Source organism: Phoca vitulina, unplaced genomic scaffold (assembly GCF_004348235.1).
Source record: "Phoca vitulina isolate PV1807 unplaced genomic scaffold, GSC_HSeal_1.0 scaffold7, whole genome shotgun sequence".
In the NCBI taxonomy this organism is placed as follows: domain Eukaryota; kingdom Metazoa; phylum Chordata; class Mammalia; order Carnivora; family Phocidae; genus Phoca; species Phoca vitulina.
In genome coordinates, this window is record NW_022589710.1 from 40784150 (window position 1) to 40798059 (window position 13910).

Consider the following 13910-nt stretch of genomic DNA (forward strand, 5'->3'; position numbering starts at 1 on the left):
AGAGGTGACTGGAAGGCCTAACTCTGTGCACGCGTGTGGCTGGCTGGCTGGCTGGACACAGATTCCATCTGAGCCCCAAGTCTCTTCCAAGGCCAGATTCTTCTTGCAAGTGCCCTCAGGTGTGGAACGGAGAGGAGGCAATACCATGAAAGCCTCACCAAAATGGTAGGGAGAGGAGTGGCCCACAGAGGGCCTTCCTGTGGGGACAGAGCTTGTCTTAGCCCCATCCAGGGCCAGCTGCATGGGCATGAGACCTGTGCAGCCTCATGGGGACCCACATTCAGTATAACCTTGCCCTTAGTTTAATGCTCTTCTGTTTTCATCTTGGAATTCTATTTTTTTTAAAGATTTTATTTTTATGTAATCTCTACACCCAACGTGGGGCTTGAACTTACAACCCCGAGATTAAGAGCCGCATGCTCCACCGACTGAGCCAGCCAAGTGCCCCTCATCTTAGAATTCTCACTAATTTTTAAGCAAGGGCCCCATATTTTCATTTTGCACCGGGCCCTGCAAATTATGTAGCCAGTCCTATCTCTTTTGATTAGAGGAGAGCGGTGACATGAGTTTTGGCTGCCTCAACACTACAAAGGGGAGACCTGGATCTGCCTGGAAACCTCCCGGGCCCCCAGTCCTGAAGCAGAGATGTGGACCCCAGATTCCTTTGCCAAGAGAGGAAGGGGGAAGAGGACAGGAGGAGGGGGACAAGAACTCTGGAAAGGTGTTGAGGCCTGCCTGTCCTGACATGTCACTACTTACTTCCTCATTACCCAAGGGTGGATCTCCGGGGGAAAACATCCATCAGCAACCAGCACATGCCCGACATTTAGAGCCTGGGCCCAGCTGTGTTTTAGCCTGACCTCTGACCAGGAGGGGAAGGGATTGGGTGCCTGCTCTGGGCTGGACTCTGGGATGAGCATGTTATCCGTATGAGCTACACAGACAATATTGTATCGATAGATAGCTACAGACACAGATCTACGTATCTTGACAATATATAGCTATAAAAATATTGTATATTTTACCAACGACAAAACTGAGGGTTAAATAATTGGCATAAAACCACAACAGCATAAAAATAGAACACAGAAGGAAAAGGAATCACTTTCTTTCTTTTTTTTTTTTTTAAAGAAATCACTTTTAATCCCATTGTCCAGAGGCAACCACTGGAAACGCTTGGTAATTTCTAAGTGAGGAGCTATCTCTGGAAAGATACATAAAAAAGTCACTGAGAATTGGTGGGAGACTACTTTTACTTCTCACTTTGGTACATTTTGAATTTTGCACCATGTACATGTAATACAAAGATGTATTATTTTACATAAATAATGGTAAAGAGTAGTCTCTTTGGACTATATAAGAAAGAAATTAGTACTCTAATCATCCAGACTGTTTAGAGTATATAACTTAACCTGACCAGTTTTTATGCCAAACTTAGAGGAAAACTCAGTTTTTAGAATTCCTGGGATTTTAGTTATGGATGAGAAACTGGTAACCCTTACCCTTATTTTATTTAGGAAGAAAACAAGGCTCTTCTTCCTTGCAGAAGTTAAGTAACTCACTTGAGATCATACAGCTCGAAGTGGTGAAGCTAAAACTAGAATATGGGTTTTCTAATACCAAAGCGAGTGCATAGGGGAAAAGAGGCTTGTGGGAACTCAGCTTCCTATGACGATGCCCAGAGCCATGTTGAAAGAACATAAGAGTTCCTGCTTAGGGGTCTGCTTCAGGGAAGTTCTATTTAAAGCAAAGTTGTATAAATACATTAAATTCAATTAAATAGTGAATTCAATTAAAAAGTAAATTCACTATGGATAAGCTTAATTTTAAAGAAAGCATAAGTTATATACTCCTGACCTGGACTAACGTGAGGTCATATATAGTTTTAAACATTTCACCAGAGAAAAGTGAATGTGGGCTGCCTAGTGCTGTGACCAAACACCAGTAGGGATATTATATAATTTGCAGTATATGCTCCATATCAGCTTTATAAAATCCAAGGAATTCAGACTTCCAAAACACATCTAGCTCAAGAGTGACAAGAAAGATAAGGTATTTAAAAAGCAGTAGGGCAGAGATTGTTAATTGCTTATCCAATATTCATTCTTACCATCTTGCTTAATATAGAACTCTGATTGACTTTATTGGGACTAGAAGTGTGCCCAGCTAAAATATTCCACTTCCTAGCCTTCCTTGCAAATAGGAGTGGCCAATAAGATGTAAGCAGTTGAGTGGGGCTTCTAAGAAAGCACCCCCTTTTCTCCTGGCTCTTCTTCTTACTACCAGAATGTGGATGTGATGGCTGGAGCTATGGCAGCTCAGGTGAGTGTGTTTAAGCCACAGTAGTTAGATCTCTGTTAAAGGTAATACTAACTGAAGCAATGGCCTAGTAAAATGCCTGAAGACCTATAAGTGTCATAAAAGTCCATAAGTGCTCACAAAAATTGATGTGGTGCTCATGAAGATGTTCTGATAATGTTAAGGACATCTGCAACAGGAAGGAGTGAGCTGGCCATCCCTCGGCTTCCTTTAGAGCCTGAGTCCCTGCCGTCAGAAAGAAGCACTCAGGAGTCTCATTGGTGCTCAGTTCTTCAACCAATGATGTCAGTTTCAGGGAGAAAGGGATAAGGCCTCTAGGGTGTGGGTATAAGAGCCCAGGAGGGGCTTTAGCTCCCCGGACAGTGTGTAGACAATGATCAGTCAGTGGTGATGGGCTTTCATGTAATCCTGTTCCTGAACCCAGCATGTCCTGAGAGAGCCAGTCCTACGAGGGTTTGGATGGGATGGGGTGTGGAGTTGCTGAGAACCTTGGCTTTGAGGAGCTCTGGTGTGGACTGGAAGGCTAGAGTCAGAGGGCGGAGCCTGAGGCAGGCTAGAGGACAGTGCGTTTGGGATGGCAGGGAGAGAAACCTAAGAGATCTCAGGATGGTTTCACAAAGTGAACACTCAGTGCTTCTAGAAAGACTACCGAGGGCCCCACTGAAAAAGGGCAGGGGGCTGGGCCCTCGCTGGGGGGCGAGGGGTGTGTGGCTAGAGGACCTGCAGCATGGCTCAGAGGTCAGAGGGGCCATGGGGATCTTAGGTCCCTGAGTTCAATTGTTTGTTGGGTCCTGGAATTCATTGGATCATTAATTATGTGGCTTTCTCTGCAAAATTGCTATGACCTCCATCAAAACACGCATTGTTTTTGAACATCTATGTCATCACTTGTCCTCTTCCAAGGCATATTATTGAGTAACACACTAGAATCATCTGTGGAGGTGGGGAACCCAGATGGCCGTACTGCAGAAAGAATGTCTTTGTGAATACGATCACAAAATATTTAAATGCCCTGTAACTAGATGAAAAGGTGCATTCACAGACACCCCTCTTAACTCCAAATTCCACAATATACTGCTAGAACTGACAAGTATTTCTGCCTGAGGATTGGTATCAAAGTTGAATTTGAGGGGCACCCAGGTGGCTCGGTTGGTTAAGCACCTGCCTTCGCCTCAGGTCATGATCTCAGGGCCCTGAGATCAAGCCCCAAGTCGGGGTGGGCTCCCTGCTCAGTGGGGAGTCTGCTTCTCCCTCTCCCTCTGTTGCTCCCTCCACCACCTGCTCATGCTCTCTCCCTGTCTCTCTCTCTCTTTCAAATAAATAAATAAAATCTTAAACAACAACAACAACAAAGTTGAATTTGAAGTGTGTAAGTCACATCTGTGGGCTCCTCGAGCCTTCGGGTGCTGGGTGGAAAGTCTGGAGCCCGAGCGAGCGGGTATAGGCCTTCCTGTCTTCTCAGTTTGTGTCTCTTCCCTCCATCCTCAGCCCTTCCCCGCTCCAGGCACATCAAAGCAGCTCCCCAGACCATACAAAGCCCTTGCTGGAAAAGCCACATAAATGCTGCAGCTCTTTGCTGACTGGGGCTGGGAGTGGTGCCAGGCCAGAGATTTCGGAAGGGAGCCCTTCCAAATGCTGGATTAAGCCTCTGGAGCAGATGTTGCCTGGGCTCGCCAGCATTCAGAGAGCTGGGCAGGCAGCAGGCTTGGCCTGGGATTTGGCTAGCTCACAGAACTGCCGAACAAAGACCCATACACACTGCACTGATGGGGAGGCCCAGCGAGGGTCAGCTGTCAGGGGTCCCCAGGGAGCCCGCTCAGTGCCCAAGAGACTGAAATCGCAGCGAGTCATTCAGACGGAAAGAAAGGGCACGGAACAAGTGTTCCCGTGAACATTTCCCTGACACCTCGCCCACATGCTGCTCAATGGATATTCCTCCCTCCCCCAGCTCTACGCTCAGCCTCCCCATATTAAAAATGGGAACAACTTACGGCCTGAAATTTGCAAAGGAGTCAGGCTTTGAAAAACGGTAGGAATAACATCGGCACCAAATCCATAAACCCCGTTTTTGCACCCAAAGCCCAGCTGCTGGGACAGAGCTGATCTTACCACCGCCCCCCCCCCTTTTGGAATATAGGTGATTTGAGGGACCCGAGAGGTATGCCAGCTGGAGGACAGGTCTCTCAGCACGGGCGTGTTCCCATGCCTGAAATGCCACCGCTGCCTGCACGAGGCACTGGGTAGCTGAGTCAGGGCAAAGAAGAGAGCAAATCCTGGGGGGTTTGAAAAGACATAATGAAAGCTACCCTTTGCTGATTGTGCTGATTTGCTCAAGGGCAGGGTTGGGGCAGAGACACATTCTCCCACAGCGTTGAGAAAAGAACAGGGGATTTGGAGTCAGGCGGGCTGGGCTTTGAACCTGGCTCTGACACCGGCTGGGTGGCTCTGAGCTAGCTTCCTTGACTCCTGCCTCCCTGATTCCCAGCGCTAAGCTGGCTACCGATTCCTGCCTCACAGGGTTGTTGTGAATGTGAACGCGCTCTTTTTTTACAGGACCTTGTGCACACGTGTAATTTATTAGAAGCCACAGCCCCAGAGTCATCCCTGACAATGGGTGTCTGGGGCCAGGATGTTCCATCAGCCGAGCAAATTCTCTGTTGTCATTGCTCATCTCAGCCCGACCCGGGCTTATTCTTGGGCGGTGACTTCAGAAGTTGGGCTGATATTCCCTGCAAGCTGCTGAGAGGCTGGAGGCTTGGATTTCACCAAAGCCTTCAAAAGGTATCTGCATTTTGAGGCCAGCTTCCTTTTGTCATGTTTTTTCCATTTGTTCTTAGCCTTTGGGAGAAGCTTTCATCTTTCTCGCTGCTCTGAAATTAATTTTTCTCTGGAAGTATTTCTTACCACCAAGGAAGATCTGGGCCTGCCCCCAAACAAATTTGCAAAGGGGGCAGGCCAGAGAAGGGAGAGATGGTAAAGGTTGGAGGAGAGCAGCAAAGAGAGGAAGTGCAGGAAGTGCAGTTAGCAGCGAGAGGAGGGGGTATCGCTTGAAGTTAGTGGTAGGCGCTCCCTAAGAAGCTGTGGGCACCAGCGGGTCTCCTGGGACGTGCTCTCCCCAGGCACTCCTGTCCCCGCCAGGGTGCAGAGCAGCCTGCCCCCACGGAGCCCGAGCCGTGCCGGGGAGGCCTATGTTGATTCTAAAATCAGTGCCACCCCACAATTGCCCTCAGAGTCTTCAAGCTCAGCTCCCCTTTCCATTTGCCCTCCTGCTGCCTCGGAGAGGCCCCTGGGTTCTCCTGGGAACTGCTCTCACTAAGCCCCATCTCTTGCACTGCCTATCGCTACCCGGTGCGCGGCAGGCTTCCCGGGTGTGCCGCCCGTGTCATTGAGCGAGGCCCTGTGCCCAGAAGGACACTGCCTGGGTGTTTAATGCTTTTGCTTCTGTCTCAGTCTTGAAATTCTTAATAATTTTATCTGTGAAATAGGCAAGCAGGTGTTTTGTAAGTGAAATCCAGTGGGTCCACGGAGCCTGCATGAGATAAGGTACCTGGGTGACAGCACAGGGCAGGGCAAGGCAGCAAAAACACAGAGCAACGGGCCTCAGGACCTTGCACATGCTCCCCGTCCTGGGACCGTCTGCAGCCCCACTGGGCCCCAAGGTGGCCAGGCCAGACCCGGGCCTGGACCAGGGGCAGTGACAGCAGTAGCGGCAACTGCGGGGGGGGGGGGGGGGGGGGGGGAGAGGAGCTCTACAAGAGGGCAAGGACCCCGGGCGGGTGGCCCATTTGCATCCCCGGAGCCCAACCTTGCAGCGTCTGTGCCAAGATGAACTCTCGGATCGGGGCTCCCAGACAGGGGTTGCCGGCACCCAGGCAGTCAACTTTGTCAGTAAATCATTACCAAATTGAAGGATATGCATAGACATTGCGATCGAGCCTATCAGGGAGTCACTAGAGTTCGTCAAGGAGTTTAGAATCTACAACTTTGAAAACCGCTGCAAAATGGCAGAGCAAATAGTCACAGGCCTAGAAAGAGAAGTAAGATTTAAAGGTCATCGTTGCATTAACTGGAGAAGAACACTCTATTCACAGGAAGCTTCAGCTAAACCAGTTACTAACAAGCAAGACGAGTTCAAAATTCATCTGTTCTTGTAATTGAAGATACAATGAAAGAACTCACAAGTAGGTGTTTTAAATTATACACAATAGCTGAAGTCACTTTCAGTTTCTTGCATGACCTCCACGAGTTACAGGAAATGTTAGCGGAAACATTAAAAGGCCATTGTGTAAACTTACATTTAAGATCAAATTCAGACTTGCATGAAACTGATTTGTATGAAGAATTAAATCTGCTTAGAAAAGTTGTTCCACAAGAGTCGTCAGCTCTAAATGCACTGAACTTTATATTTTGAAATAATTTATCAGAAATGCTTTCCAATGTTGTCACAACCCATAAAATACTCTTAACAGCTTTAGTAACAGTTACAGCCGCAGAAGATTCCTCCTCAAGATTAAAAATTATTGAAAATTATTTGCGATCTTGCATTTGCTAAGAGCAACTAACATCACTCTCCATTACAGAGATTGAAAATAAAGTTGCTAAAATTATGCATTTTGATGACCTAATAAATGAATTTACAGAAAAGCAAGCCAGAAAATTCTTAGGATTATTCTAGATCTAACATTAATAAAGTATTATTATTTATGGCATAATGACACCCCAAATAATTTTTTACGATTTGTGAGTTTATGTTGTTACTAACATATCCCTATTATCCCTATTATGTTTAAAAGTGATGAAGTATTTCTATAGGCAAAAGCTTTATATTCTAGTGCCTTTGGCAGTACTTTTGTCCTGCTCTTTGATCAAGAGCACCCATATTTTTATTTTGCACCGAGCCCCACAAATTACATGGTCTGCTCTGCCTCAGTGTCTTGAAGGTTCTCTATATTCCAGCAAAACCCATAAACATATAAACTCTTAGATTTTAAAAGTTCATGTAGACTCTAGAGCAGCGGATCTCAACTGAGGGCATGTTCTGTCCCCCCCCCCCCCCCCAGGAGACATGTGACAATACCTGGAGGCATTTTTGGTTGTCACGATTAGGGGGCTACTACGGTCATCTAGTGGGTAGAGATCAGATCTGCTCAATATCCTACAATGTACAGGACAGTCCCCCAGGAAAAGGAATTATCTGATCCAAAATATTGATAGTGCCACAGTTGAAAACCATAAACTAGAATTCTCCAGGTGTGGTTTTAGACTAGTAGAGTAGCATCCCTGGTGGGTTGTTTGAAATGCAGACTCTCAGGCTCCATCCCAGACCCGCTAAATTGGAATCTGCATTTTAACAAGATCCCCAGGTGATCTGTGTGCCCACCACATTCTGAGAAGCACTGAGTTAGGCAATGTGAATGGTATATTTCAGGCCACCTTCAGTCATACCATATTAGGCCAGCCCCGGGGACCACCCTGTTCCCGCCACTTTCTTCATGCTTCTTGCACGTCTCCCAAAGTCCTCCAACCCCCCAGGCATGTGATAGGCAAGCCCAGGTGCAAAGACTCTGTGGGCAATGTCTGACAACACCTCACCCTTGGCACTCGTTCTTAGATTGAACTTGTACCTCTGTCAAGCAAGTATGCAGAGAAAGCAGTCTGGTCTCAAGCCTGGGAAGTTCAAAGCTCTGGCCTGGCTCCCAGCTGCTCCCAGCTGCTCCCAGGCCCCCCTCTGCTGTGATGTGCCTCCATGTCCTTGGGACTCGAGCTCACACACGCCACGGTTTTCAGAGCATGGCCTTTGAACATGCTGTGTCCTCCATGTGCCCTTTCCCGCTTGAACTGCCTCCCACTGAGCCTCCAAGGCTCACTCCTCTGCCCCTCCTGGAAGCTTTTAGTTTTCCTCAGGGTCCCCATAGCTACCAGCAGATGGATCTGTGACAGTGGCCCCAAGCTCCAGGGTCTTCAAGGGAAGGAAGTCAATGCAGGTCAGGTGGGGGCTATGGCAAATGCAGGGCTCCTGACCACACACACAGATGCAGCCCCAGTGTTTTTAGAGCTTTGGACTTTTAAAGAGAAGCGGAACGTCTGGGTGTTTTACGTGAAACCTTCTGATTTTCAAACACTGGCAACTAAATAAAAAAATTAAAACAAACCACAGGGCAGACCAAACCCCTCGGCAGCAGGCTAGAGCCAAAGATGGACAATCTGCTGCTGCTGGGCTGTGCAAACATTTGTCACAGTGTGCTGTTGTCTTCTGTGGACATCTTTGTCTCCCCACTCAGCCTGGTGGCAACTGGAGGTCGAGCCTGGAACAAAGCAGTCATCAGCACAGACTTGGTGAAGGAATGAGTAAATGAATGAGTGAGTGAGTGAGTGAATGGCATTGCATAAGCTTTGGTCCAGTAGGGTCTCAAACCATGGTTCACGATGGGCGGGGTCACCCCCTAGGGGTTGTTTGGACACCTGTGGGAGTGTTTTGGGTTGTTAAAATGATTGACAGAACCACAGACATTTAGTGGGTGGGCGGTCAGGGTGATAATAATCTCAAGCACGTATTTTGTGCTTACTGTATGCTAGACTCTGTTCTAAGAACTTTAGTGAAGTGAACCCGTTTAATTTTCACGACAGCCTTACAAGGTGGATACGGCCATCACCCCCATTCCACAGACAGGGGTGGGGGACACTAGTCAGTCTGCAATGGACAGGACAGCTCTGCAGAGCAAGGGACCATCCTGGGCTCCACAGGCCCTTGTATGCCCCACTGGATGTCTATGCAGGAAAAACAACCTGTTTATAATGATCCAAATGACGACTATCATGTAAATTGCAAAAAGAGTGTGTTTTACTTTTCAGCATTTTACCAAGCACTCACCATTTCAGAAGAATTACACAAGGCACTTGAGTCTCTAAAACTGCATACCTGTAGCCATCTGCATTTAGGGTTGCCAAAGTCATGGTGATTCTAGGTGCAAGCATTGTATTAATTAACTGATTTTGCTTGGTAAACTTTTTAAAAAATATTTATTTATTTATTTTAGAGAGAGAGAAAGCACGAGCAGTGGGGGAGGGGCACAGGGAGAGGGAGAGAGAATCCCAAGCAGACTCTGTGCTGCGTGTGGAGCCCAATGCAGGGCTCGATCCTGGGATCCTGAGATCGTGATCCGAGCTGAAACCAAGAGTCAGTCACTTAACCAACTGAGCCACCCAGGTGCCCTGCTTGGTAAACCTTTTATTGAATAACTACATACTGCAAAAAAGTGAACTAATCGTAAGTATATACTCTATGAACTTTTGCAAAACAAACACACCTGTGTAACCGGTACTCGGATCGAGAAACAGAACATTCTCAGCATCCTGGGAGTCCCCTCCTGCATGATTTCTCCTAAAGGTAACACCATTCTGACTTCTAATACCCTGCACATTAATTTTGCCTATCTTTGAACTTTATATAAATGGAATCATATGGCGTATATTTTTTTTGTGTCTAGCTGCTTTCTATCAAAATCATATTTGTGAGATTCGTCAATGTCGTGTGTGAATCGGCAGTTTGTTCTTTCTTGTGGCTGCATAGTATTCCACTGTATGGCTATACCACCATGTATTTTTCCATTCTACTGTAGGTGGGCTTTGGGGTTGCTTCCAGCTTTTTGCTGGTGTGAATAATGGTACTGAGAACATTCGTGTTGATGTCTTTTGGTGAACATATGTATGCATTTAGTTTTTATAGTTATGTGTGTAGGCAGATTATGTTATCTGTGATTTTCATTTCATGGTAGTAAGGGAGTGCTATTAAAATACTTGCTATCCAAAGGAGGCATAGGTTCTGAGGGAGTAATTGAAACCCTCTGGTTTGAAGCAGGTGCTTCTGTCCATGGTCCATTTGTCTGTTCCACAAGGACAGTCCCTGTGCCCTGTGCTGAGGACCACCAGGGCTGTGCTTTGTGGAGGGAGAGAACCTTGTCAGAAGGTAACAAAGCAGAAGCCTGCATACTCACTCCCACCAGTAGATGTCAGCATTCACAAGGGACTCGGGTCCGGCACCTCTTCTTCCAGGCAGGCTTCTTCTCAGGTTCCTGCCCCTTCTTCTCCCTTCGTAACTGGAGATCCAGCTCTACCTGGAGAAATTAAAAAAAAAAAGAAAAGAAAAGAAAAGAAAAAAAGAAAGAGAGAGAGAGAGAGAAAGCAAGCAAGCAAGCAAGCAAGCAAGAAAGAAAGAAAAAGAACTCTTCATAGTGAACCTCAGTGGAGGCAGATGGAACTGACACACTGAGGTCTGCCTGTCTCCTAGAGGCACCTCACATGCTCCCTACCCTCACTCACCCTACTGGCTTTGTTGGTGAGTGTATCTAGCCTATGCTGGCCCACAGGGTGGCTTCTGCAGACACAGGGGCTGGTAAATGTTTAACAGCTTGTTTTGGGAGGGGGGTCTGACCAGTAGCTTTGCTAATTTCTGTGATGTAAAAAATTCTACCATGTCTGATTTCAAGCTATCAAGGAGGTGTTATTGAACATGGAGTTGGGAAGAGATGCTAAGTAGCATAGTACACAGCATTCCCATGATACATATATAATAGATGTAAATAAACTTGGAAACATTATTAGATAAGGATACAATATAGTAAAATAATTGGGAAGTGATAAGTTTTGGTATTTATTACTTAAAACACAATTTATTTAATTTTACATGTATAATTTAATTTTTAATAAGGCCTGTGTTTAACTGCTGGCTCACAAAAATCTTGGCAAGTTTACAGTTGGTTCTTGAAAGATAGTCCAGGCAGGTTCCAGCACTGCAGGTAACGGGCTGTGGTACCCCTTTAAAAATCACATTTGTCTTTTGCAGTACAAGTTAAGGTTGTATTCCCTAAGAGGTAGGTAGGCCTTTGATACTTAGTAACTATGGCTTTGGCCGTATCTTTACCTCTCTATACCTCAGTTTCCTAATCTGTAAAATGGCGATAATAGGATTCATACCTACTTCCCAGGTTCCTGCAAGGATTGCATGAAATCATGTATGTAAAGCCATTAGCATAGTGCCTGGCAGACATTCTGATGTAAGTGGGCCAGAATTCACAGCCCTGCCTCTGCCTCTTCAGACAGTCTGAAGGAGGGGCCCTTCCATTCCTCCATCCACCTGCAGCTCAGAGTTAGCAGAGCCGATCCACCATGAAGTCACCTGAGAATGAACTGCCCTGGGCAGCCTTGAGGAAGAAAGTCATCAAGGGAATGCAGTGTCAAATGACCAGGAGCCAATGTGGGTGGGGTTTCTGTCTGCAAGAGCCTCAGGCCACAGGCTGCCCCCAGTGCCTTCCTTCTTCCCAGCTGGTTGACTCCCAGAGTCACTGCCCAGCCCTGGGGCAAAGGGCAGAAAGTAGAAACAGGGAAACAGGGTGACTGGAACCTGGTGAGGGGGGATCTGGACAGTTATCTGAAGACAGAGCAGATAGACACTCTCTTTGCTACCTTGGCTTTTCCTTGAGTGTAAAATGGGAACAACACTTTCATCCAGTTTACCTGATTTTTACCAGATAAAAGTGTCAAAGATTTGTCAGTGCTTCAGAAAAGCAGGGGGCGGGGTGGGGTGGGGTGTTGGGTCACTCTCTTATACTTACTGACTGGGCAGCATTAGGTGCACACTGCCTCAGGTGTCCTTTTTCCCAGAACAGGGCCTCCTAGTCTGAGCAGCCCTGCTCTGACCTCTGACCTCTGCAAAGCCCCCTGGCTAGAGGCCAACAGTGCCCGGGTCACTGAGCCTGTCTGGGGTCATAGGCTCCTGAATATCTGAGGAAGGGTGATGGCACAGGCCTGCATATTCAGACAACCAACCAACCACCTGAGCTCAGGATCTTCCTCCCCAGGGTGGGAACTGCCCCTCAACTCTGCTGGTTCAGCCCTGCCTGGCCCACCCATCTTGGACTCTTGACTTTCTGTGGTCAAGATAACTTGAATACGTCCAGATCCTCTGGGGTCAGGTGGGTTTACTTATTTATTGTCACAGGGCTTTGAAGACTACCCAAGGAATCTTGAATTAAAACAAGAAACCCCATGCTAACTCCCATGTGAGAGGTGAGGTAAGCTGGTAACCTGTTCGGTGTCTCAATAGGGGGTTAATTAATGTCTCACTTTATGGGGATGTTATGCAGATAACACGAGCTGGTATGCAAGAAAGCACTTTCAGGAAGATCAAGAAATATGTAAGGACAATTTGTGTCACTATTTGCTATTTTTATTGGGGGTAGGAGGGGCCATATGATGTATTTGGAAAAGTATAACTTTTGGAACAAACAAGAATGAATTCTTGTTTTGCAACATACATGCTTTGTCTTTTTTTTTTTTTTTTAAGATTATTTCTTTCAGAGAAAGAGAGAGAGTGGGGGTAGGAGAGTGAGGGGCAGAGGGAGAGAAAATCTCAAGCAGACTCCACACTGAGTGCGGAGCCCGACGGGGCTCAATCTCACAACCCCACGATCACAACCTGAGCTGAAACCAAGAGTCCGGTGCTCAAACAAGTGCGCCACCCAGGTAGTTTTTGATGTTACAAAAATCTCTGTGAGACTGTTTCCTCATGTGTAAAATGGTGATAATGATACTTAATTTGGAGGATTGTTGTCAAAATTAGTGGCTACATGTATAAAGTTGTCCTTACCAAGTATCTAGCACACAGTAGGTCCTCAATAAATAGTAGCTGCCATTCCTGCTGTTAAACATAACAATGATAGCAATACAGATACCAAGTATTAATTCCCAACCTTTTCTCTCCTTTACTTCCTGCCCTTGCAGTGATGAGGGGGGAGCTCCTACTTGGATTTCTGGAACAGGGAGAAAGAAAACCATGCCCTCTGACTCATATGAGTGATCAACTCATCTCAGTTTGCCAGGACTCTCCTAGTTTTAGCACCAGGGATCCCAAGTCCCAGGACCCCAGCAGCCCCAAACTGGGATGATTGACTACTCACCACCAACCTGGGTCCAACTCTAAGCCATCTTCCAGTACCTACGCTTAGAGTATTAAGATTTGTACTGGAAATCTGGGAGGACCTAGGAATACTATCAACTCAAAGAGCCAGTTTAAGTCCTTTTAGAACAGGTAGGGTCTAGATAAATAAATGGAAATAAAAAAATTAGTTCTGGCCTTAAAAGTCATTATGGTAGCTGTGAGCTACAAAAAATTAATTCTGAAGACCACATGTTATATGATACCATTCATATGAAATGTCTGGAATGGGTAAATCTATGGAGAAAGAAAGTAGCTTATTGGTTGTGGCGGGGTAAGAGGGGTGTAGGGAGTGCCTGCTAATGGGTGTAGAGTTTCTTTTTGGGATCATGAAAATGTTGATTGTGGTAATGGTTGCACAGCTCTGTAAATATACTAAAACCCATTGGACTATACACTATAAATATGTAATTATACATTTAAATTGTGATTGTATGGTATGTGAACTGGATCTCAATAAAGCTGTCAAATTAAAAAAACCAAAAATTTAAAACAATTTTTAATTAGAAAAAGGGTTCTTCCTGCATTAGAATCTCTAAGTCTAAATTATTCTTTTTTTTTTTTTTTTAAAGATTTTTTATTTATTTATTTGAGAGAG

General features: G+C 46.1%; 1 long non-coding RNA gene across 1 annotated transcript in view; it reads right to left on the bottom strand.

The window, feature by feature from the left end:
* Nucleotides 1-7431: 7431 nt before the first annotated feature.
* Nucleotides 7432-13910, bottom strand: part of LOC116632686 — a 9048-nt gene continuing 2569 nt past the window's right edge. The window contains exons 3-4 of the long non-coding RNA XR_004299485.1: nucleotides 10314-10433; nucleotides 7432-8624 (exon numbers count right to left, since the gene is read on the bottom strand). This is a non-coding gene — a long non-coding RNA (uncharacterized LOC116632686). The remainder of the gene's footprint in view (nucleotides 8625-10313; nucleotides 10434-13910) is intronic.